The 25,219-nt window shown below is 39.0% G+C and overlaps 1 protein-coding gene across 7 annotated transcripts in view; it reads left to right on the top strand.

Annotated features, from left to right (window-relative positions):
• The window catches only part of Ephrin (ephrin), a 655,394-nt gene that overhangs the window by 87,813 nt on the left and 542,362 nt on the right, over positions 1-25,219 (top strand). The window contains exon 1 of one of the 7 annotated variants that reach the window (XM_067758468.1): positions 13,013-14,275. The exons of the other annotated variants lie outside the window; for them this stretch is intronic. The gene's annotated coding sequence lies outside the window, so the exon portion shown is untranslated. Of the gene's footprint in view, positions 1-13,012; positions 14,276-25,219 lie in introns of those variants that run through there. 7 annotated transcript variants of the gene reach the window in all.

The raw sequence follows: 25,219 nt of genomic DNA, 5'->3' as shown, positions 1-25,219 counted from the left end.
CTTGGTATTCGGTGCGGTGTGCTTTAGTTTAGGTTTGTGTGCTTGCGGCTCAGTGTGTTGATCTTGAGTGTTATGGGGTGCTTACCGGTCGGGTGGTTATGTTTGGCTACGGTGCCTCACACCGGACGTGCTGGTGAATCTCCAAGCTAATGGTATCGACGTTCCTGCAGCGAAAATCATAAAACAAAATATATAAGTCGGCTGTACATACTTTACTTGGTTGAAAGCAATTTAGTCCCGTTTTCTCACGTAACTTCCAAGGTTTGTCTGGCAGACAAAATTTCCACTTAGGGCAGAAAAAAAAACCTCTAAAGTTCACCTGAGAAAACGTAATTAAATTTGTCCTCGGATTTAGTCACTTAAGGGAGGATGGTTTCACTTACCTGTGTTATTGGTGGTGACTCCGTTGGTGGTTAACTGTTGTCATCCGCTAGGTTGCGGAACCTTTTTTTTTTTTATTCACTAAGTAGGCCGTTCCTTAAGGGAAACGGTAACTTTGCACTTAAACTTTTAACCTCTTTTTTTTTCACTGCACTCGCGGCTTAAAGCATACGCACGTCGCTTTCACTTTAGACTTTTGAAAGGGAAAGATGGAATGGTGGCCCTTTTATAGGCAATCTTTTTTTTCCACTGCCACTACCGTTTTGCGTTGACTGCCAAACCATTTTTCTTCTTGTTCAAAGTCACTCAAAGATACTGGAAGCCTTTGAACATGTTGAATGGAATGCTAGGTAAGATAACCACACACACACACATACACATAATACAGAGGCGATTTGCTGTTTGTTGGCACGCTTACTTGCAGAAATAGCTTTGAGTAATCATGCAAGTGCAGGGGCGTAGTTTATACAAAGGCTGTCGTTACAGGGTCGCATCCGCCGATGATGCCCGCGTCATGGAGCGTGTGCGTAAGAAAAATTCATAACGCAGCCGCCAATTACTCTTTGTTCTGGCCCAACGTGTGGCCTCGACCCACTCCCAATGCCGGGCTTCACAGAGTTGTACCCTTTACGCTCATATTTTTTTAACACGCGCGTATACGTTTCGTTTGCGCGTGTTAAAAAACGCCTATCTTCGCTTAGATAATGCTTAGGAGACCCATCTAGCGGCTGTGGTAAAAGAACTAGCTACAGCAACAGGGTGTAGCGAAAAGCGGAGACGCAACGCTCTGATGGCCATAGGGTATAACATATAGCTGAATCAGTTGCGATGAATTGTGGACACACATATAATACATAGAATTAGTGTACAGGGTGAAACAAAGACACATATTTCAGTTACATCTGAGTATAATGCGTATTGAAATTTAGTAGGACAAAATTTATGCGCAGCAATTTCAGAGGTGTATTTATAGTTTGTCTCTTAGCAGTCAATATAAAGTTTAAGCGTAAACGGATATACGCGTGTTAAAAAACACGGCTATTAAGACATATAGACATAGGGACAACTATTCCAGTATTAAAATCACTGGGTCTTAAGACTACTTATCACAGGTATCACTGGTTAAGAAAATCTAAGTCTATATTGAAGGTTAGCCTAAATCTATATCACAGGTTAATCTTATTCTATATCACAGCTTAATGTTGTGGTAAAAAAAAAACAAAATCTAAATGTATAAATGCTAAAATAATCACACAAATAAATAAATAAATAAATAAACAAAATGGTTAATAAATACATGGTCAAGTCGGATACTTAGTCAGAGTGTGTTATTGGTCTAGGGGATTTCTACCGTCGTTAACAATAAATAACATAAAACATAATTTGGGAACAAACTACACTTTACATTGGTTACAAGGACTACATAGAACATATATCTTAAGCCGCGAAAAGATCCTTTCCGTGGTATACCCCGATTGATTTGCCGCTGGTATCTCCTAACTCGTACATCGAGTTGCCAACGACCCTAAGTACAATGCACTTAACTTGCTTTGGTGCAAGTTTTGCGTTAAAATTATCTACTTTTGAACTTTGTTTAAAATTGCGGCGGTATACCACTGCCCTACTTTAAAAGCTACTTCTCTGCTTCTGAGGTCGTACGTCTTCTTACTTTTCTCGTGTGCCAATTTAAGTTCCTTCATGATCTTTTCCCTGAGTATGTGCATCTTATATTCTGTTGTCTCTACTTCCACGTCAGTATCTTTCAGGGCACTCAATTTCCTGCATAATTCGTATGACGCGCCGTGTTGCATCATCGGGATTCCAAACACAGCTGCATATGGCGACGTACTTATTGCCGTATGTACGACACTGCGAAGGGCAAATGCTGCGTCGCTTACGGCTCTATCCCAATTCTTTTGGTTTCCTTTAATGTACGACCGGATGATTTGCAACACGGAGCGGTTAACCCTCTCTGCGGCATTCCCTTGTGGCGAGTAAAATGCGGTCTTTATGTGCGTCGTACCATACTTCTTCAAGAAGGAGTTAAATATATCTGACGTGAATTGCTTTCCGTTGTCTGAATGCACATACTCAGGTACTCCGAAAATATGGAACACGTCTCTCTCTAGATATTTCACGACTTCGGCAGAGGTGGCTTTTCGCATTGGCTTGAGAAAGACAAATTTTGAAAAATGATCTAAACATACAAATATATAAACGTTACCGTCACAAGTACGTGGGTATGGACCCATGAAATCGACGAACAGACGTTGAAAAGGGCGTTCGGTGAGGTGCTGATTTCCCATTGTTGGTTTGTGGAAGGCGTTTTGAGTTTTGTTTCCTTTGCATATTTCACATGCTTTTACATGTGCATGCACATCTGCAACCATACCGGGCCAATAATATCTTTCTCGGACACGTGATAGGGTCTTATGGATTCCACCGTGTCCAGCTGAAGGCGATCCATGTGCTGTTTCTACCAAACTCCTTCGCAGCTCAGTTGGAACCCAGAATTTCCAGGTATGGTCTTCCTGTAGTTCGTCTCCCTGTTAAATTGTGTTCGTCTGTACACGTAGCCGTCTGAAACGCAAAGCTCTGGTAGTCTGTCTTTATTCTCCGTTATTGTCTTCTGTAGCTCGACGTATTCAATCGACTTAAAGGCTTCCGAGTTAATGTCGATGTCTAGTCTTCTGTCATTGACGTCGATTTCATCCATGTCCATTCGTGAAAGAGCATCAGGGACTACGTTTTGGGTCCCCTTACGGTGTTCTATCTTGAAATTATATGACTAGTTTTAGGCTCCATCTAGCCAATCGACCTGAAAGATCCTTTTGCCCCATGAGCCACTTCAAGCTAGCGTGATCTGTTATCACCGTAAAAGGTAGACCCTCCACGTATGGCCTGAACCTCTTTATGCTGATTACTGCAGCGTAACATTCCAGTTCCGTAATACTGTAGTTGCGTTGCGCTTTATTTAGTTTAGCTGACACATACGCTATCGGTCGTTCGTTGTTTTCGTCTTCCAGTTGGAATAGTACTCCACCCACCCCGTCTGTCGATGCGTCACACTGTATGTAAAAATGTCTGTTGAAGTCCGGGTGAGTCAGCACTGGTGCCGATATCAGGCTTTGTTTTAGGCTGTTAAACGCCGCCTTTGCATCCTCCGTCATTGAAAACTTTTTTATGTTTTCTTTCGTCAGTCTGTCGTGTAGTGGTGCAGCAATCGTGGCATAGTCCTGTATAAATCGTCTATACCATCCCGTCATCCCCAAGAACCTTCTAAGCTGTTTCGGAGTTCGTGGCTCTGGAAAGTCTCGCATCGCCGCTATTTTACTATCGTCTGTACGGATGCATCCGTCCGCGACCACGTATCCGAGATAGCGCACTTCTTTGTAACAAAATTTGCTCTTCTCAACGTTGATCGTCAATTTCGCATCACGAAGACACTTAGCTACAACAGATAACAAATATAAATGAGACGAAAAATCTTCTGAACAAACAAGTAAATCGTCTAGATACACAAACAATGATTCACGAAGGGAAGCGGGTATCACCTTGTCCATTAGTCGGCACATGCGCTGTGCAGCGTTGCACAGTCCAAACGGCATTACCGTGAAATGGTACAAAGGTCTACCAGGCACTGTGAAAGCCGTCTTTTCTCTTGATTTCTTCTCTAATGGTATCTGCCAAAACGCGTCTTTTAGGTCGATGGCAGATATATAGCGGGTATTTTGTAGTCGGCTTAAAATACCATCAATATGTGGGAGTGGATAGGCATCTTTAATGGTGCGTGCATTAACTTTTCGGGCATCGAGGCACAGTCTGTTTTTGGTTCCTTTGATTACGAGGGACACAGGTGAGTTCCAGCAGCTGTTGCTCTCTTCTATCACTCCCATCCCTAGCATGCGATCGAGCTCGTTGTATATTAATTTCTGTATTGCGGGTGAAATAGGATAATGCCTTTGCTTCACGGGTAGGTGTTCATCAGTGACTTCAATAATGTGTTCCTCCATGTCGGTTTTTCCCAGTCCCAGAACAGCAAACGACGGAAACTGCGCCTTGATGCCCTCTAACGCTTTGTTTTCTTCCAGGCTTAACACGTGTTGCACCGCATCAAAACACAGATCACCCTCGGCGGGCGCAAGTTCTGATACGACAGCACTTTTAGACGTGTCACTTCGCCCCCTACTAACAACACTAAGTTCAAAAGCCTGCCAAAAATCAACACCCAGGTAGACCTCCTGCTGTAGGCCAGGGACAATCAAGAATTCCAGATCCCGGGTCATCCCATCCCACCGAACTGGTAAAGTTATAACACCCTGGACGGATGTTTCACCTCCATTCGCCGTCCGTATCTTCTGTCCCTTGACTGGTAGGATCAGATGTTCCTTATCCTTTAATATATTTTCCGAATTTTTTCCCAAACAACAAGCTCCTGCACCTGAGTCTAATAACGCTAATACTTCCCAACCCCCTATCTCGGTTCTTGCATAAAATCGGTTATCACCCTTAATTGTAACGATTGTGGCTATTATCTTATTTCTTATTCTCCTAAAATTCTTTTTCTTTTCCCGCATTTTATGTATTTTGTTTTAATTCCTATTTGTACCTCTATTTCTTCGTTTATCTAGCTCTTCGCAAAATATGCGTCTGCGGGCTTCCTCATACCTAATTTTCCTACTGTGCAAACTATCTTTTTCCATCCTTGGTTTCTCTTCTTTTTCTTCTCTATCCGGTACCCCTACTATCTTCTCACGTTGCAAAATCTTAATGCCTACCTCTTGGCCTAGTTTGTTTGCTGCCTTTCCGGGTGTTCCTTGTTCTGGACAGAGTGCCCGGACATCTCCGCCAGACCCCGGTTTCCCGCCTCAGGTTTAAACACACAGAAGGACGAATCTTTACCACACGCAAAACACTTCATAAGGCGAAAAGAGGACTTACATTTAATGATATTTACCAGTTCTGGCTCCGGAATCCTTGCTCTCAGGCGGAAAGTGAGATCATGGATGTCAGCGTAGAATTCGTCAAAAGTCTCATGTGGAAGTTGCTTTCTCTCCATGATCTCGCGGATCACCTCATAGTCCGAGTCCGCCGATTTGAACTGAGCCAAAAGTTCCGCTTTCAGGCGAGGGTAGTCGAAGTTTGGGTCGTCCACATTATCTTCTAAGACCTGCCAGTACCATTTGAGTGCCGAGCCAGTGACTAAACAGTGAAAATCTGTAAGGATCTGCTCGTAACTCAACTGGTACTGCATTCTCATCCTCTCTACCCTGAAAACAAAACTTTCGACCGTCATTCCCTTCGGCGACCCATCGAACTTAAGGTTCCACTTATGCAGATCGATCCGTTTTCTGCCGTAATTGTCGCTGGCCCTATCCTCGCGCTGTTTTGTGTTGCCGCTAGTTTCCCTGTTTTCCCTATCGTAACTTCGCCCTGGTGTTGAAGTAGATGCTGGCTGGTGTGGCGCTGCTGGAGCATGCAACGATGTCTCTACGTTTGCCACTCGGCTACTAAGACGCGTCACATCGGCCCTCATCTTCCGAAACTCGTCCATTGTTTCCAACACGATTTGGTTTTGTTGCGATATTGTTTCCATTATGGCATTCAAATTCTCCATACGACCAGCTGTCGGTCTCTGTGTGTAGTCTGGCCTTCTTTCTTGCTCAGCATTTCCAGGTGGATTACGCGGCATTGCTCCTCCGTATGCTCCCCTAGTCCCCAAATCCTCTGTTGGGTCAGACATATCTAGCATAGATAACTTGCGGGAAAAGCTTAGCGAATTATCAACGTTGTCTACCACGACAGTGTTCGTTACAGCAACCTCTTTTCTTCCCTGTCCCCTAGGCTCCAAGTTACCAAAAATCCTAGCAGAACAACGGTTGAGGAAATCAGTTGGCAGGAAGTCTACTGGAATTTCGATACCTGTGTCTATCTGCGTGAATATAGACCCAACTACCTGGTTTTCGAGTGCCCTCGTAATGCTACGGGTGACTGGACCTTCTCTGTTGCAACTAAGAATCTCTAGTCCTGGCCTTGGTACTTCTTCTTGGTTTTTCTCCCTCTCCATGTACCACACGGTGCGGTGTAGAAGAACGCAGTTAAAGAAAAATAAAAAAAATACGAAAATTAAAAATTCAATTACAACCTTTGGTTTTACGAGGTCTCTTAAGCTAGCCCAACCTTTTCAGCCCAATCAAAAAACGAGACCGTACTAAATTGCACAACATTTATTACTAATTTAGTACCGATTAATTAAATTTATTACCCTTATATTTTAAAAAATATCGAGGGTTGGGCTAGCTTAAGTTTAAGCCAACCCAACCCATATGCACAATCAAAAAACGAGACTGTACTAAATTGCACAACATTTATTACTAATTTAGTACCGATTAATTAAATTGATTACCCTTGTATTTTAAAAAATATCGAGGGTTGGGCTAGCTTAAGTTTAAGCCAACCCAACCCATATGCACAATCAAAAAACGAGACTGTACTAAATTGCACAACATTTATTACTAATTTAGTACCGGTTAATTAAATTTATTACCCTTGTATTTTAAAAAATATCGAGGGTTGGGCTAGCTTAAATTTGAGCCAACCCAACCCATATGCACAATCAAAAAACGAGACCGTACTAAACTGCAAAACATTTATTACTAATTTAGTACCGGTGAATGAAATATATTGCCCTTGTATTTTAAAAAATATCGAGGGTTGGGCTAGCTTAAGTTTAAGCCAATATGCACAATCAAAAAACGAGACCGTAATAAATTGCACAACATTTATTACTAATTTAGTACCGATTAATTAAATTTATTACCTTTGCATTTTAAAAAATATCGAGGGTTGGGCTAGCTTAAGTTTAAGCCAGCCCAACCCATATGCACAATCAAAAAACGAGACCGTACTAAACTGCAAAATATTTATTACTAATTTAGTACCGGTTAATTAAATTTATTACCCTTGTATTTTAAAAAATATCGAGGGTTGGGCTGGCTTAAACTTAAGCTATGCACAATCAAAAAACGAGACCGTACTAAACTGCAAAACATTTATTACTAATTTAGTACCGGTTAATTAAATTTATTACCCTTGTATTTTAAAAAATATCGAGGGTTGGGCTAGCTTAAGTCTAAGCCAACCCAACCCATATGCACAATCAAAAAACGAGACCGTACTAAACTGCAAAACATTTATTACTAATTTAGTACCGGTTAATTAAATTTATTACCCTTGTATTTTAAAAAATATGGAGGGTTGGGCTAGCTTAAATTTGAGCCAACCCAACCCATATGCACAATCAAAAAACGAGACCGTACTAAACTGCAAAACATTTATTACTAATTTAGTACCGGTGAATGAAATTTATTGCCCTTGTATTTTAAAAAATATCGAGGGTTGGGCAAGCTTAAGTTTAAGCCAATATGCACAATCAAAAAACGAGACCGTAATAAATTGCACAACATTTATTACTAATTTAGTACCGATTAATTAAATTTATTACCTTTGTATTTTAAAAAATATCGAGGGTTGGGCTAGCTTAAGTTTAAGCCAGCCCAACCCATATGCACAATCAAAAAACGAGACCGTACTAAACTGCAAAACATTTATTACTAATTTAGTACCGGTTAATTAAATTTATTACCCTTGTATTTTAAAAAATATCGAGGGTTGGGCTAGCTTAAGTTTAAGCCAACCCAACCCATATGCACAATCAAAAAACGAGACCGTACTAAACTGCAAAACATTTATTACTAATTTAGTACCGGTTAATTAAATTTATTACCCTTGTATTTTAAAAAATATCGATGCACAATCAAAAACGAGACCGTACTAAAGTGCAAAACATTTATTACTAATTTGGTACCGGTTAATTAAATTTATTACCCTTGTATTTTAAAAAATATCGAGGGTTGGGCTAGCTTAAGTTTAAGCCAACCCAACCCATATGCACAATCAAAAAACGAGACCGTACTAAACTGCAAAACATTTATTACTAATTTAGTACCGGTTAATTAAATTTATTACCCTTGTATTTTAAAAAATATCGAGGGGTGGGCTAGCTTAAGTTTAAGCCAACCCAACCCATATGCACAATCAAAAAACGAGACCGTACTAAACTGCAAAACATTTATTACTAATTTAGTACCGGTTAATTAAATGTATTACCCTTGTATTTTAAAAAATAGCGATGCACAATCAAAAAACGAGACCGTACTAAACTGCACAACATTTATTACTAATTTAGTACCGGTTAATTAAATTTATTACCTTTGTATTTTAAAAAATATCGAAGGTTGGGGATCACGTTTAATGCTAAATGCCAGGGTAATAAATACAAGGGTAATACATTTAATTAACCGGTACTAAATTAGTAATAAATGTTTTGCAGTTTAGTACGGTCTCGGTTTTTGTTTGTGCATATGGGTTGGGCTGGCTTAAACTTAAGCTAGCCCAACCCTCGATATTTTTTAAAATACAAGGGTAATAAATTTAATTAACCGGTACTAAATTAGTAATAAATGTTTTGCAGTTTAGTGCGGTCTCGTTTTTTGATTGTGCATATGGGTTGGGCTGGCTTAAACTTAAGCTAGCCCAAACCTCGATATTTTTTAAAATACAAGGGTAATAAATTTAATTAACCGGTACTAAATTAGTAATAAATGTTTTGCAGTTTAGTACGGTCTCGTTTTTTGATTGTGCATATGGGTTGGGTTGGCTTAAACTTAAGCTAGCCCAAACCTCGATATTTTTTAAAATACAAGGGTAATAAATTTAATTAACCGGTACTAAATTAGTAATAAATGTTTTGCAGTTTAGTACGGTCTCGTTTTTTGATTGTGCATATGGGTTGGGCTGGCTTAAACTTAAGCTAGCCCAACCCTCGATATTTTTTAAAATACAAGGGTAATAAATTTAATTAACCGGTACTAAATTAGTAATAAATGTTTTGCAGTTTAGTACGGTCTCGTTTTTTGATTGTGCATATGGGTTGGGCTGGCTTAAACTTAAGCTAGCCCAACCCTCGATATTTTTTAAAATACAAGGGTAATAAATTTAATTAACCTGTACTAAATTAGTAATAAATGTTTTACAGTTTAGTACGGTCTCGTTTTTTGATTGTGCATATGGGTTGGGTTGGCTTAAACTTAAGCTAGCCCAACCCTCGATATTTTTTAAAATACAAGGGTAATAAATTTAATTAACCGGTACTAAATTAGTAATAAATGTTTTGCAGTTTAGTACGGTCTCGGTTTTTGTTTGTGCATATGGGTTGGGCTGGCTTAAACTTAAGCTAGCCCAACCCTCGATATTTTTTAAAATACAAGGGTAATAAATTTAATTAATCGGTACTAAATTAGTAATAAATGTTTTGCAGTTTAGTACGGTCTCGGTTTTTGATTGTGCATATGGGTTGGGTTGGCTTAAACTTAAGCTAGCCCAACCCTCGATATTTTTTAAAATACAAGGGTAATAAATTTAATTAACCGGTACTAAGTTAGTAATAAATGTTTTGCAGTTTAGTGCGGTCTCGTTTTTTGATTGTGCATATGGGTTGGGCTGGCTTAAACTTAAGCTAGCCCAACCCTCGATATTTTTTAAAATACAAGGGTAATAAATTTAATTAACCGGTACTAAATTAGTAATACATGTTTTGCAGTTTAGTACGGTCTCGTTTTTTGATTGTGCATATGGGTTGCGCTGGCTTAAACTTAAGCTAGCCCAACCCTCGATATTTTTTAAAATACAAGGGTAATAAATTTAATTAACCGGTACTAAATTAGTAATAAATGTTTTGCAGTTTAGTACGGTCTCGTTTTTTGATTGTGCATATGCGTTGGGCTGGCTTAAACTGAAGCTAGCCCAACCCTCGATATTTTTTAAAATACAAGGGTAATAAATTTAATTAACCGGTACTAAATTAGTAATAAATGTTTTGCAGTTTAGTACGGTCTCGGTTTTTGTTTGTGCATATGGGTTGGGCTGGCTTAAACTTAAGCTAGCCCAACCCTCGATATTTTTTAAAATACAAGGGTAATAAATTTAATTAACCGGTACTAAATTAGTAATAAATGTTTTGCAGTTTAGTGCGGCCTCGTTTTTTGATTGTGCATATGGGTTGGGCTGGCTTAAACTTAAGCTAGCCCAACCCTCGATATTTTTTAAAATACAAGGGTAATAAATTTAATTAACCGGTACTAAATTAGTAATAAATGTTGAGCAGTTTAGTACGGTCTCGTTTTTTGATTGTGCATATGGGTTGGGCTGGCTTAAACTTAAGCTAGCCCAACCCTCGATATTTTTTAAAATACAAGGGTAATAAATTTAATTAATCGGTACTAAATTAGTAATAAATGTTGTGCAATTTAGTACGGTCTCGTTTTTTGATTGTGCATATGGGTTGGGCTGGCTTAAACTTAAGCTAGCCCAACCCTCGATATTTTTTAAAATACAAGGGTAATAAATTTAATTAATCGGTACTAAATTAGTAATAAATGTTGTGCAATTTAGTACGGTCTCGTTTTTTGATTGGGCTGAAAAGGTTGGGCTAGCTTAAGAGACCTGGTTTTACGCGAACCGCTGCCAACAAAAAGTATAACATGAACTTAAGAAAGAAACAATGTTACAACCGAAACGACTGATTTCAGCAACTATCTCCAAAAATTCCAATAAAAAACAAAAACAAGGAAGGGAAGTATATATGTATGTTGTATGTAAAAAAAAAATATGTGAAAAGGTTTTGGTAACACCTTTTCGTAAAAAAAAACTCAAAAATAAACGTATGAAAACAAATAAAAATTCAGTATGAAATTTAGAAATATGTATACATATATATGTATGAGTGTTGAAAAATTGAAATCTAAATGTATAGGAGTAGTTTGTGTGCATGTGTTAATTTTTCTTAACGGTATGGAAATTTCTTTGAGAGGCTCAGGATTCAGTATCCTCTGAAAATTTCGAATGCTTATATCTTTTGTTGTTAGACTCGATTATTATGACTAAGTTGAAGGAATTTTATTAAAAGAAATATAGGGAAAATTCAGAAGAAAATTAGAACTACACATCCACCTTTAAACTTCAAATCGGTGGTCTATAGTTTCCTAGGGACTAACTTATTAAAATAATGTAGCAAAAGTTAAGCGGAAAAAGTACGATTAAATTCAAATTTGTTTTTTTTTTTTGTTGTATTAACACCAAAATCTAATTTTATAATTCCCTTTCTACAAAAAAGTAAATTAAAAGTAAATTTTCCCCAATTTTAGCAATTTATTACTAGTATATCAAGATTCAAATAAAAACTTCAAAACGAGTTTTCTTCTTCGAAATTTACGCTGATTTCTGAATCGTTAAATTAATGCAAAAATATCTAAATTGAATATGTATGTGTTAGCGGTTAGTGCGTTTTGGTGTTGACCTTGCGAAGGAATTGAAACTTAGGTCGGTGCTGCTTACGTCCGTCAGTTCTCAGTCCGAAGTCATGTCAGCTAGTCCCCCTTTTAGTTACCCTATTCGACACTTCAACGGTCAGAGCACTTGCTCCAGCCGTGGTTGCCGAATATCTTTGAATAAAAACCCGAATCTACCCCCAGTGGACAAAAGCTGCTAACCTCACGTGCAGGTGTTACTGGAACATTTGCATGGCAGCTTGAGCAGCTTCGCCACAACAATCGTCATGAAATGTGCTAGTCTCGACTTCGAATACCACCTTTTCACGACGTTGAAATCGAAGAAAGGGAACTTCGAAGTCACACTAACAACCCCCCGTCTATCTAAATGTCACTTAGGCACAAATCACTTCACCGACTCGGAAAGTGATGCTACCCTCGTAACCCTAACCCGTCCGAAAGAAGGAAAATTCATTAGAAAGAAAACCACCAGGAAAATTAACAAAATAGCCATAGAAACAAATTAATTAAGATTAAGGTAGTAGACTGTAAACGGAGATTGAAATTAATGTGGAATTTGATGAATTAAGAGAGACAAAAAGTAGGACGAAAGCAAACTGGTAAGCAAGAAGTAAAGTTACTTACAATAGCTATTTCGTTGGATATTTGAAAGATAGAAGAATTTAAAAAAAAATTTCGGAAAATGAGAGGTATAGTAGAAATGAAAAGATATGGGAAATAAAAGGTGATCGGCTATTACCGTTGGGCGCCATTGTAATGTAACTGCTTGGTCCAGGGCGAGAAGGGTGGCGGTTAGGCATGGTGGTAGCCCGGCTGAGGCTCGTCGGCGTTGAGGCGCGGTTCTTGCCACCTAACTCGACCCACAGTCACAAAAACAAAATTAGGAGTTCATGCCTAGGTTAGGAAAACACAGAGACTAGAAAAAGTTAGCGACAAAAGAGAAGAGAAAAGGAAAGCGGGAGAAGACTGTCCGTGTCAGGTGGAGTCATCCCACCCCTCTTGTTCATGAGGCATGAACAACCTTGAACACCACTTTGACTCCGATAACCGAGTGGAGTTCCCTTATCATGACGTAGTCCGTCCGTGAAAGTCAAAGGTCGGGCCTAACCCATAGTCTGTCAGTCTAGTCGCAACACCTCACCCATTCCTAGTGTGCCGCAAGGGCAACACCCACACTAACACCAAAGGGACTTAAAGGGCCGACATTTTACCTACAGTCGCTTCAACTAAAAACTCCAAAAGGTACCATTACCTTTGCTTACAATGTTTTATTTCAAAATTTCAGTATTAACTTACGTGCTAGGGACCTCAATTCTGTAGAGCGATATGACTTATATTAGCTTATTAAAATCTACCCTTACCAAAAAAGGGATATTGAAATTCAAATAACAAAATCGACAAAAAGGATGGCGAAACTAAAATGCGCTTAACCTAAACTTATTTCAAGAACTCTCTTTACCAAAACAACTAAGAAATCAAGGCAAAAAGCAATTCAATTCAATAAAAACAATTAGAATTATAAAGAAATAGAAATATAATAAAACTTCCTAGGGGAACACCCTTTTTAGCTAACACTCCGTATTTCTTTACAGACACAGTAATTCATTAAGAAGTCTGAGCATGAGCAAGTGAAAAAAAGGAATATGTAAATGAAATGAGAGATCATAGAAAAATATTATATATTACCGTTTTCTTTAACTCTCTACACTCATCTGCAGTCCAGGTACCAAGGCTGAGGTGATGTGAGCTGAAAAGAAAAGAAGGAAAGAGAAAAAGTCCTACTCGTTTTCCACCAAATTTAGTGTTCTCTTCGGTTGGCCACATGGGACCTTCAGTTCCGGTTTACATGAATTAAAATGTGTACGCATATTTTATCGCGATCGCGTTGATTGATAAAAAAATTGCATAAAAAAATATGCGAACGCGAAAAATAAATGAAATAAAACAAATGGTGAGAAGTTAGTTGGGTTGGTTATTTCTTAAAAACCAGGATGATCAAATAATAGAAAAAGAAATTTAAGAAAAGAAAAAGGAATTGAAAGTAGCAAGAAAAGTGTGAACAAAAGTGTGGAAAAAGAATGTTGAGGCAAAGATGTTTTGTGTGTGGTGTTCATTTAAGGGGCAATAACAGCATGTTGCTATAAAAGAACAAAAAAAATTAAGAATTATACGGAAGGAAAGAAACAAATACAAAAAAAGCAATACAAGAAGTATAATGGAGCAGAAGATGTTTGCATGAAAAAAAGGGAAATTCCGTAAAGGAAGCGAGTAACAGAAATGATAAAAAAAGCTCTCTTTTGTAAAGCAAAACAAAAAAAGGTTAATGCAAAATTACGAGTTTGCCAAACGTAAGTAAAAAAAAAATGAAAACTGATAAATTAAAAATAAACAAAATGCAACAGTGAAAAACAAGTGAAAACTAAATTGTATAAACTTAAAATTTTGCAGCAAAAAAAACTTATAGAAGTCTGTGTGACAATTATTGGGTAAGTGTTAAAAACAAAGATTTAGATATGTATATATAAGAAAGAATGTAGGGAAATAGAAATAACAATCCCGATAAAAAATTTATGTGTGGAGGGAATTACGAAACGAATAATATGGGGCTTAGTCTAAAAAGAATGGTTGTTAGAATTTAAAAATTATACGGGTGTTTTCCGGTCTCTGTGGTACTTGATTCCCTTTTAGTTGGTGGTGTTGTTGCGGCGAATTCGTGGTAGTGGGGAGCACGCTCTCTACCTGGCGATCTTCTCCCGACTTCGATTGCTCAGTCTAGCTGTCCTATGAACCAATCCACACCAGTGATCGGATAACAATTACTCACCGCGATGCCTTCTTTGGTGTGACGTGATGTTATAATAGATAAAATGATGTGATGTGCGGTACTGCGATGTATGATAGCGTGATGTGATGGAGGAGGATGTGATGTAATGATTGTGCTGTCGAGCCTTCTTTTCAATGATTTACCTTCTTTTCAATAATTTACCTGTGTTTGTGTTTTTAGATGTTGCGTGGTTATTGTTGGTATGATTGTTGCAAGTCGTTGTGCTGGTTTTATGGTGAACGTGGTTTGTTGTATTTCGCTGGTGTGTTTGCGATGGGCTTGTGTGGTTATAATAAGTGGTGTGGTTGGTTCTGGGTGTATGATAGTTTGCGGTGTTGATGCGTATTTGTCTTTGGATGTTTGGTCGTGAGTGCAGGTGGATGATATTTGGTGCTGCTGATGTGTCTTAGTGTTTAGATGGCTAGTTGTGAATGCGGGTGAATGTTTTCTGGTGCTGGTGTGTATCTGAGTTTAGGTGGCTGGCCGTGGCTGCGTGTGAAGGTGAATGTATGTATGATCTTGGTGTTGTTTGCGTTTCGATGTATCCTTTTACTTAGAGTCTGGTTATGGAGTTTTATACGAGGGAATGTATGTCGACTTGGTATTCGGTGCGGTGTGCTTTAGTTTAGGTTTGTGTGCTTGCGGCTCAGTGTGTTGATCTTGAGTGTTATGGGGTGCTTACCGGTCGGGTGGTTATGTTTGGCTACGGTGCCTCACACCGGACGTGCTGGTGAATCTCCAAGCTAATGGTATCGACGTTCCTGCAGCGAAAATCATAAAACAAAATATATAAGTCGGCTGTACATACTTTACTTGGTTGAAAGCAATTTAGTCCCGTTTTCTCACGTAACTTCCAAGGTTTGTCTGGCAGACAAAATTTCCACTTAGGGCAGAAAAAAAACCTCTAAAGTTCACCTGAGAAAACGTAATTAAATTTGTCCTCGGATTTAGTCACTTAAGGGAGGATGGTTTCACTTACCTGTGTTATTGGTGGTGACTCCGTTGGTGGTTAACTGTTGTCATCCGCTAGGTTGCGGAACCTTTTTTTTTTTTATTCACTAAGTAGGCCGTTCCTTAAGGGAAACGGTAACTTTGCACTTAAACTTTTAACCTCTTTTTTTTTCACTGCACTCGCGGCTTAAAGCATACGCACGTCGCTTTCACTTTAGACTTTTGAAAGGGAAAGATGGAATGGTGGCCCTTTTATAGGCAATCTTTTTTTCCACTGCCACTACCGTTTTGCGTTGACTGCCAAACCATTTTTCTTCTTGTTCAAAGTCACTCAAAGATACTGGAAGCCTTTGAACATGTTGAATGGAATGCTAGGTAAGATAACCACACACACACATACACATAATACAGAGGCGATTTGCTGTTTGTTGGCACGCTTACTTGCAGAAATAGCTTTGAGTAATCATGCAAGTGCAGGGGCGTAGTTTATACAAAGGCTGTCGTTACAAAAGTCAGGAAACTCTTCAACGGGGCAAGAAGAACCGGCAACTGGGAGGAATACACTCAAAATCTAACAAAGTACAATAAAGAGATAAGGAAAGCTAAGAGGGAAAGTTTAAGAAATTTCTGTGAGGGAATTTCTAGCACACCTGCAGCGGCAAGGCTCCACAAGGCCCTACACATAATACAGAGGCGATTTGCTGTTTGTTGGCACGCTTACTTGCAGAAATAGCTTTGAGTAATCATGCAAGTGCAGGGGCGTAGTTTATACAAAGGCTGTCGTTACAAAAGTCAGGAAACTCTTCAACGGGGCAAGAAGAACCGGCAACTGGGAGGAATACACTCAAAATCTAACAAAGTACAATAAAGAGATAAGGAAAGCTAAGAGGGAAAGTTTAAGAAATTTCTTTGAGGGAATTTCTAGCACACCTGCAGCGGCAAGGCTCCACAAGGCCCTAGCCAAAGAGCAGAGGGAGATTAACCTAGCGATTAGGCTCCCAGACGGTACCTATACCGGAACGGTGGAGGAGCGGGCGAAGGCCCTGCTACAAACGCATTTTCCGGGTGCCTCTTCGCAAGTACCGGAACCTGTGTTCCCCAGAGTGAAACCAACCCCATCAGACTGCCAAGTGGCCAACTCCCTCTTCAGTGAGGCCAGAGTCTGATGGGCAGTGGAATCCTTTGAGAAATACAAATCTCCGGGGGTGGATGGCATCTACCCGGCGCTAATGCAGCAAGGGACACAGATTATCTCACATCTGGCCAGGATCATGAGAGATAGCCTGGCACTGGGATACATACCCATGATGTGGAGAAGAGCAAAAGTGGTTTTCATACCAAAAGTAGGAAAAAAGGACTATTCACAGGCAAAGTCCTTCAGACCAATAAGTCTAACTTCCTTTGTCTTGAAGGCAATGGAAAAGATATTGGACCAAGAATTTAGATCGAACGCCCTCAAGAGCTGGCCCCTACATCATAGCCAGCATGCGTACAGAGCGGGTAGGTGCACGGACACAGCTTTGTACCAATCAACATCTGAAATACAGAGGGCGTTCGAAACAGAGGAAACAGTGATTTGCGCTTTCCTTGACATCGAGGGTGCCTTTGACAACACATCTCACGAAAGCGTAAACATAGCACTGCAGAGAAGAGGAATTCAGATGCCTATCCAGAGATGGATTGACAATCTACTCCGCACAAGTATCGCTGAAGTCCATGTAGGCAACAGCGCAGTTAAGGTTAATACCACGAGGGGGTGCCCTCAAGGAGGTGTTCTATCACCCCTTCTGTGGAGTCTAGTAGTGGATGAACTCCTGCAAAAGCTATCTGACAGTGGCATAAGATGCCAGGGATATGCTAACGACATCGTCATAATTGCAAGGGGTAAATTCGAGAGTACGCTCTGTGACATAATACAGAGAGCATTGAATATTACAAAGGGATGGTGTGCCAGTGTGGGGCTTAACATCAACCCATCTAAAACGACCATCATCCCTTTCACCAGAAGAAGGGCCCTACCAGCCCTGAGAGCAATTACAATAGATGGCGTGGCACTAGAGCATGGAACCGCGGTGAAATACTTGGGGGTCATTTTTGACACCAAGCTCCTATGGAAACAGCACTTCGACTCCATGAGAGCTAGGGCCACGAGGTCCATCATGATATGCAAACGTTTAGCAGGGAAATCATGGGGCTGTAGCCCGCATGTGCTAAGATGGATGTATACCATGATAATACCTATAACATACGGTTCGATAGCCTGGGCATCGAGAGCAACTCGGGCGACGACGAGGCAAGCACTGTCAAAACTTCAGCGACTGGCATGTGTATGCATCACGGGAGCTATGCGCACATGCCATGCCCTACATCAGCGCTGGAGGCTATCCTCGATCTGACCCCGCTGCATATATCAATAGAGCAGTCAGCCAAGCGAACGCTCCTGAATTCCGCTAAGGAGGGCTCGGGCATAGGTAAAGTCATATCGTCCCGAAACATGGAGGAATTGAGAGAGAAGATCCCAATATCTCAACTCCCGAGGGATGATATCCTCAGGCAGATAGTCTATGAGAGAAGGTTCAAAGTAGAACTGGGAGACAAGGGCACGTGGGAGGAAAGCAGAATTGAGTACATTCATCAGCTAATAGAATAGTATGGTATACCGATGGCTCGAAGACGCCAGAGGGGATTGGATCTGGAGTAATTGGACCCAGAGCCAAGATATTAACGCCTCTGGGGCACACCCGAGCATTTTTCAAGCGGAAGTATTTGCTATAAGCCAGTGTGCTGACCTGAACATTCAGCGCGAATACTCCAAAGAAACAATTGCTATACTCAGTGACAGTCAGGCCGCCATCAAGGCGATCTCGGCGTCTGAAATAAAATCAGCACTAGTCCTTGAGTGCGTTGAAAAGCTAAATCAACTAGGAGCACACAACAAACTGTTGTTGGCCTGGGTTCCTGGCCACAGGGGAGTGGAGGGCAATGAGCAAGCGGACAGCCTGGCAAGAGAGGCAGCAACGACACTACCTATTGGTCCTGAGCCGTTCCTGCCAGTAGGCCGGCAGGAAATCAGAGGGCATCTACTAGTAGAAGAAAGGGAAAAGAGGGAAGAACACTGGTGCAATATGCCAGGCCTGAGGCAATCTAAGTTACTGCTAGGGGGCTACAACACAACTCGATATAGGGCATTAATTGGCCTGTCGAAAGATAACCTGAGGATCCTAACAGCTATTCTTGCAGGACATTGCAGACTGAACAGCCACATGCAGAAGCTGGGCATACTATCGAACAACACATGCCGATTTTGTGATCGATCAGCGGAGACAGCGGAACATGTACTCCTGGAATGTGACGCAATCTCAAGACGTAGGGCTAAGTTTTTGGGCTCACCATGGCCAGAACATTCTCACATCAAATCCCTCAAGCCAGGTGAACTGCTAGGGTTCATCCGAGAAGTCGGCTTGGATGAGGTGCTGTGAATCAGTTGAGGGCACAATAGACCAATGGTCGCAGTGCGATCCTCAATTAATTATCTATCTATCTATGTAACCCAAACGTATATTTTTTTGTCATCGATACCTATACACATATATACACTATGGAGCAAAAGTGAACACTTAAGAATCAATTTTGCAGGTGATGTCATGCACAAAACGTAGTGTTATAATATGATAGAAATCAACCAGGTTATTAGCATTGCAATTGTTTTTGGAGCGAAAGTAAATTAATAAACAAAAACAACAACAAATACATTTAACACAATTCGTCTTTAGGTAAGGTTAGGTATAGTGTTCGCTTTTGCACTCATTGAAATTTTTTGCACTTGAATAAAGTAGGACGTCGTTTAATACCGTTATTCGGTATGAAGCGAGCGGTCCAAGGTAGGGCGGGCTTCCTGTGGTTGAGAAATGTACATGTATTTTTGAGTAGGCTAGTCTGATCTAATATTTCCTGGTACAAATAGAGATTTATTTTACCTTTCGCCCAACGTTTCGCTGAATATTTCAGCCTCTTCAGGGGCTACACTATTTTTATTTTCAAATAAATAAATAAACAAAATGTAACAACACATAGAAATTAATATGAAAACATTAAATTACACTTACAACAATATTGGACAATAAGAACACACATATAGAACTAAAATATCAGTACCACCCTACGTGGTAGTCTTGTCATTACTAATTTATTTATTTACTCAAGCATAGCATGTATGCAGCGGCGATATTGTCGCTGTCCTCCTTTCTGTTCATCGTCGTTTGTCTGTTGTTTAAAATGTGCAAGCTTTCAAGTGTGTATCTCACCATCTCCCTTTTTTCGTTATCAATAATTTTGGTGTTCGTGAAATCAGCTGTATGGTCACAAATCGCAAAAATACAACTAAAAAAAAAAAAAAAAACAAACAAAGAAATGTTTAATAATATCAATACCCCAATAATTAATAAGCAAAAGGAGGAAATTATAAGAGAGGTTAAAAAGGTTGCAAACCAAAATAAAGCTGTTACTGCTAAGGAAGTCAATTCATATGCCAATATTACTAAGGGAATTCCTCCAATAGTAATTAAACCCAACGTTAAACAAGCATTAGAGAACACAAAAACAGAATTGAATAAAATAGATCCATCCAATTTGAATATAGGTAGGGTACACAAATAGAAACAATGGTACAATAATTATTAGTGCGAAGTCAGCTAGTGATAAGGATAAAATTAACGACACTCTAACAGAAAGGCTAGATAAAAGTAAATACAACATAGCTGAACCGAAAATATATTTTCCTAAAATCATGGTGACTAACATTAGTACTGAGCATCCTGAAGAGAAAATAGTTGGTAAGATCACCAACCAAAATGAGTTTTTTCGAGATGCTCAAATGAAATGTGTAAGTAATATTAAACCAAGGAAGGATCGGCACACAGGCAAAAAACTGTCCAGCAAGGGTATTTTGTGACTTTTTCAACGAAAAAATAGATCAATTGAGTGATGTTGCTAGTGAAACGCTAATAATGTGTGATTTTAATATAGATTGGCTAGTAAACAGCGCATACAAGCAGCACATTTTTCAAGCAGTCTCAGACAATGCGTTTACGTAAGTTGTTTCAGAACCAACAAGAGTTACGAATACTAGCGCTACATTGATTGATTATGTAGTGACTAATATGCCTGATGTTGAAGCTAAGATGAACATGAACTATAAAATAAGTGACCACGAATCAATTGAGATAAATCTAAAAAACCGGCAAATTAACCGTGATAAAATAAAAATTACTGTTCAAAAATTCAAATTTGATAATGATCTTTTGATAAGACAACTGCAAGATACAAATTTTGAAAATATTATGAGGAGCAATAGAGGTCTAAGCGACATGGCTAGTATTTTAAGTAATAAACTAAAAGAGTCCATTGATAAAATGATCACTACTAAAATGGTTACAAAAAAGAAAAAAGTTTGATGTGTGGTTTGGGAACAATCTACGCAAAATGAAGCATACTAAAATACAATTATACAAGTTAGCCAGGTGGAGCAATTCGTTTGCGGATTGGCAAAATTATAAAGATTATAGAAACTACTATACTAAGGAGCTCCAAAGTGCGCGAAACAAATATATGTATATCTAATAAAACTGATACTTCAAAAGACCAAAAAGCAATGTGGAGAACAATAAAGCAACTCGTATTAAACGCAGAAAGAACTGAAATAGGCAAAATAATTGTGAAAGGCCATGAACTAAAAAATAAAGTGGAAATAGCGAATGAGCTTAATACATTTTTTATAGAAAGTTTTGAAGAGCTCAACAGAGATATTCCCCAAGTGTCATATACTAACTATATTAAACCATGTGGAACGCAATTTAAATTTAAAACATTTGACTTAAACGATCTGTTTAGCGTTATTAAAGTCATGAACAGTAAAAAAGATTACAACCGCAAGCGGACAGCCTGGCAAGAGAGGCAGCAACGACACTACCTATTGGTCCTGAGCCGTTCCTGCCAGTAGGCCAGCAGGAAATCAGAGGGCATCTACTAGTAGAAGAAAGGGAAAAGAGGGAAGAACACTGGTGCAATATGCCAGGCCTGAGGCAATCTAAGTTACTGCTAGGGGGCTACAACACAACTCGATATAGGGCATTAATGGGCCTGTCGAAAGATAACCTGAGGATCCTAACAGCTATTCTTACAGGACATTGCAGACTGAACAGCCACATGCAGAAGATGGGCATACTATCGAACAACACATGCCGATTTTGTGATCGATCAGCGAAGACGGCGGAACATGTACTCCGGGAATGTGACGCAATCTCAAGACGTAGGGCTAAGTTTTTGGGCTCCACCATGGCCAGAACATTCTCACATCAAATCCCTCAAGCCAGGTGAACTGCTAGGGTTCATCAGAGAAGTCGGCTTGGATGGGGTGCTGTGAATCAGTTGAGGGCACAATAGACCAATGGTCGCAGTGCGATCCTCAATTAATTATCTATCTATCTATGTAACCCAAACGTATATTTGTTTTGTCATCGATACCTATACACATATATACACTATGGAGCAAAAGTGAACACTTAAGAATCAATTTTGCAGGTGATGTCATGCACAAAACGTAGTGTTATAATATGATAGAAATCAACCAGGTTATTAGCATTGCAATTGTTTTTGGAGCAAAAGTAAATTAATAAACAAAAACAACAACAAATACATTTAACACAATTCGTCTTTAGGTAAGGATAGGTATAGTGTTCGCTTTTGCACTCATTGAAATTTTTTGCACTTGAATAAAGTAGGAGCGTCGTTTAATACCGTTATTCGGTATGAAGCGAGCGGTCCAAGGTAGGGCGGGCTTCCCGTGGTTGAGGAGTGTGTGGCGTAAGAGGATGAATGAAGAGGAGAATAAATGTCTGTTACATTAACGGCGGACGGACGTGTATTTTTTAAAGTCATTAAAGAAAGCGAAAATTGTTAAGTTCTGTGCGTTAATAAGCACACAAAAGTGGTGTAAACAATAAAGTTACAGCAGGTGATGTACCAACATTCAAAAAATAAAGTGTTTTTGTATACAAATAAACATTAAAGTGAAATTTTCAGTTGGTATTGTGCTAAAATATATTTTGCTTGTTCAGTTCGACATATATATATATATGTATGTAACAGTGAAAACAGAAAAATAAAAGAGAATGTAGGTGTGCGATAAATGCCACAAAAAAATAAAAGAGGAGACAGGTGTACGATGTGAGGGTGTGTGTGGTAAAGTGTATCACAAAACAATTGCATGTGCATCTATGGACGAACTGCTTGCAAGGCTGCCAATTTTTAAGATTTATGTGCGATGGTTGTATGACATATATCTCCAATGTAGATGATGCCCTCAGAGAAATACTTTCTATTTCAGAAATTAACAAAGTAAATTTAAGGGAGCAAAAGGGTGAACTTGAAAAAATGTTGAATGATCACAAAAGGGAGATAAGCGCATCCATAACGCACAGCGAAAGAGAGATGAAAATAATTGTGGATAATATAAACAGCGTGAACACGGAAAAATTAGAGTTGATTAAACATGTAGAGAGTCTTTTCAAAGCAAACAAAGAAATGTTTAATAAGATCAATACCCCAATAATTAATAAGCAAAAGGAGGAAATTATAAGAGAGGTTAAAAAGGTTGCAAACCAAAATAAAGCTGTTACTGCTAAGGAAGTCAATTCATATGCCAATATTACTAAGGGAAATCCTCCAATAGTAATTAAACCCAAGGTTAAACAAGCATTAGAGAAAAAAAAAAACGGACTTGAATAAAATAGATCCATCCAATTTGAATATAGGTAGGGTACACAAATAGAAACAATGGTACAATAATTATTAGTGCGAAGTCAGCTAGTGATAAGGATAAAATTAAGGACACTCTAACAGAAAGGCTAGATAAAAGTAAATACAACATAGCTGAACCGAAAATATATTTTCCTAAAATCATGGTGACTAACATTAGTACTGAGCATCCTGAAGAGGAAATAGTTGGTAAGATCACCAACCAAAATGAGTTTTTGCGAGATGCTCAAATGAAATGTGTAAGTTATATTAAACCAAGGAAGGATCGGCAGACAGGCAAAACTGTCCAGCAAGGGTATTTTGTGACTTTTTCAACGAAAAAATAGATCAATTGAGTGATGTTGCTAGTGAAACGCTAATAATGGGTGATTTTAATATAGATTGGCTAGTAAACAGCGCATACAAGCAGCACATTTTTCAAGCAGCCTCAGACAATGCGTTTATGCAAGTTGTTTCAGAACCAACAAGAGTTACGAATACTAGCGCTACATTGATTGATTATGTAGTGACTAATATGCCTGATGTTGAAGCTAAGATGAACATGAACTATAAAATAAGTGACCACGAATCAATTGAGATAAATCTAAAAAACCGGCAAATTAACCGTGATAAAATAAAAAATACTGTTCAAAAATTCAAATTTGATAATGATCTTTTGATAAGACAACTGCAAGATACAAATTTTGAAAATATTATGAGGAGCAATAGAGGTCTAAGCGACATGGCTAGTATTTTAAGTAATAAACTAAAAGAGTCCATTGATAAAATGATCACTACTAAAATGGTTACAAAAAAGAAAAAAGTTTGATGGGTGGTTTGGGAACAATCTACGCAAAATGAAGCATACTAAAATACAATTATACAAGTTAGCCAGGTGGAGCAATTCGTTTGCGGATTGGCAAAATTATAAAGATTATAGAAACTACTATACTAAGGAGCTCCAAAGTGCGCGAAACAAATATATATCTAATAAAACTGATACTTCAAAAGACCAAAAAGCAATGTGGAGAACAATAAAGCAACTCGTATTAAACGCAGAAAGAACTGAAATAGGCAAAATAATTGTGAAAAGCCATGAACTAAAAAATAAAGTGGAAATAGCTAATGAGCTTAATACATTTTTTATAGAAAGTGTTGAAGAGCTCAACAGAGATATTCCCCCAGTGTCATATACTAACTATGTTAAGCCATGTGGAACGCAATTTAAATTTAGCGTTATTAAAGTCATGAACAGTAAAAAAGATTACAACCGCGTCTCGACAAAAATTATACTGTGCGCCTTCGAAATAATAGGACCAACCCTCCTGAAAATTATTAATAATTCTCTAGAGAGTGGTGAATTTCCCAGCAACTGGAAAATGTCCATGGTGGTACCAGTGGAAAAAGTAAAAAACGCGGTGAATCCAGAAAAGTTTCGACCAATTAATATGTCAATGACCGAAAGTAAAATACTTGAGAAAGTGGTACACAAGCAATTGGAAGCCTATATGGAGAAGAATCAACTGATATCCGAGAACCAATCAGGATTCCGGCAGCGACATAGCTGTGAGACAGCGTTAAATTCAGTAATTTCTAACTGGAAATCAGAAATGAATGAGGGAAAATGCATAGCTGCTGTATTTCTGGACTTCAAGCGAGCATTCGAAACAATTGACAGGTGTATTTTGGTAGAGAAAATGAGAAGGTATGGAATTGATGGTGTCGAAAATCAGTGGTTCAAAAGCTACTTGAGTAACAGATGGCAACGCACGAAAGTCGCAGAAGGCATCTCAGAGCCTGCACAAATAACACTAGGCGTACCACAAGGTGCAGTGCTTGGTACTCTTCTGTTCCTAATATA

This window comes from Eurosta solidaginis, chromosome X, assembly GCF_040869045.1.
Source record: "Eurosta solidaginis isolate ZX-2024a chromosome X, ASM4086904v1, whole genome shotgun sequence".
NCBI lineage: Eukaryota > Metazoa > Arthropoda > Insecta > Diptera > Tephritidae > Eurosta > Eurosta solidaginis.
The sequence above is the reverse complement of the archived record's forward strand: the minus strand, read 5'-3'. Positions and strand labels throughout refer to the sequence as shown.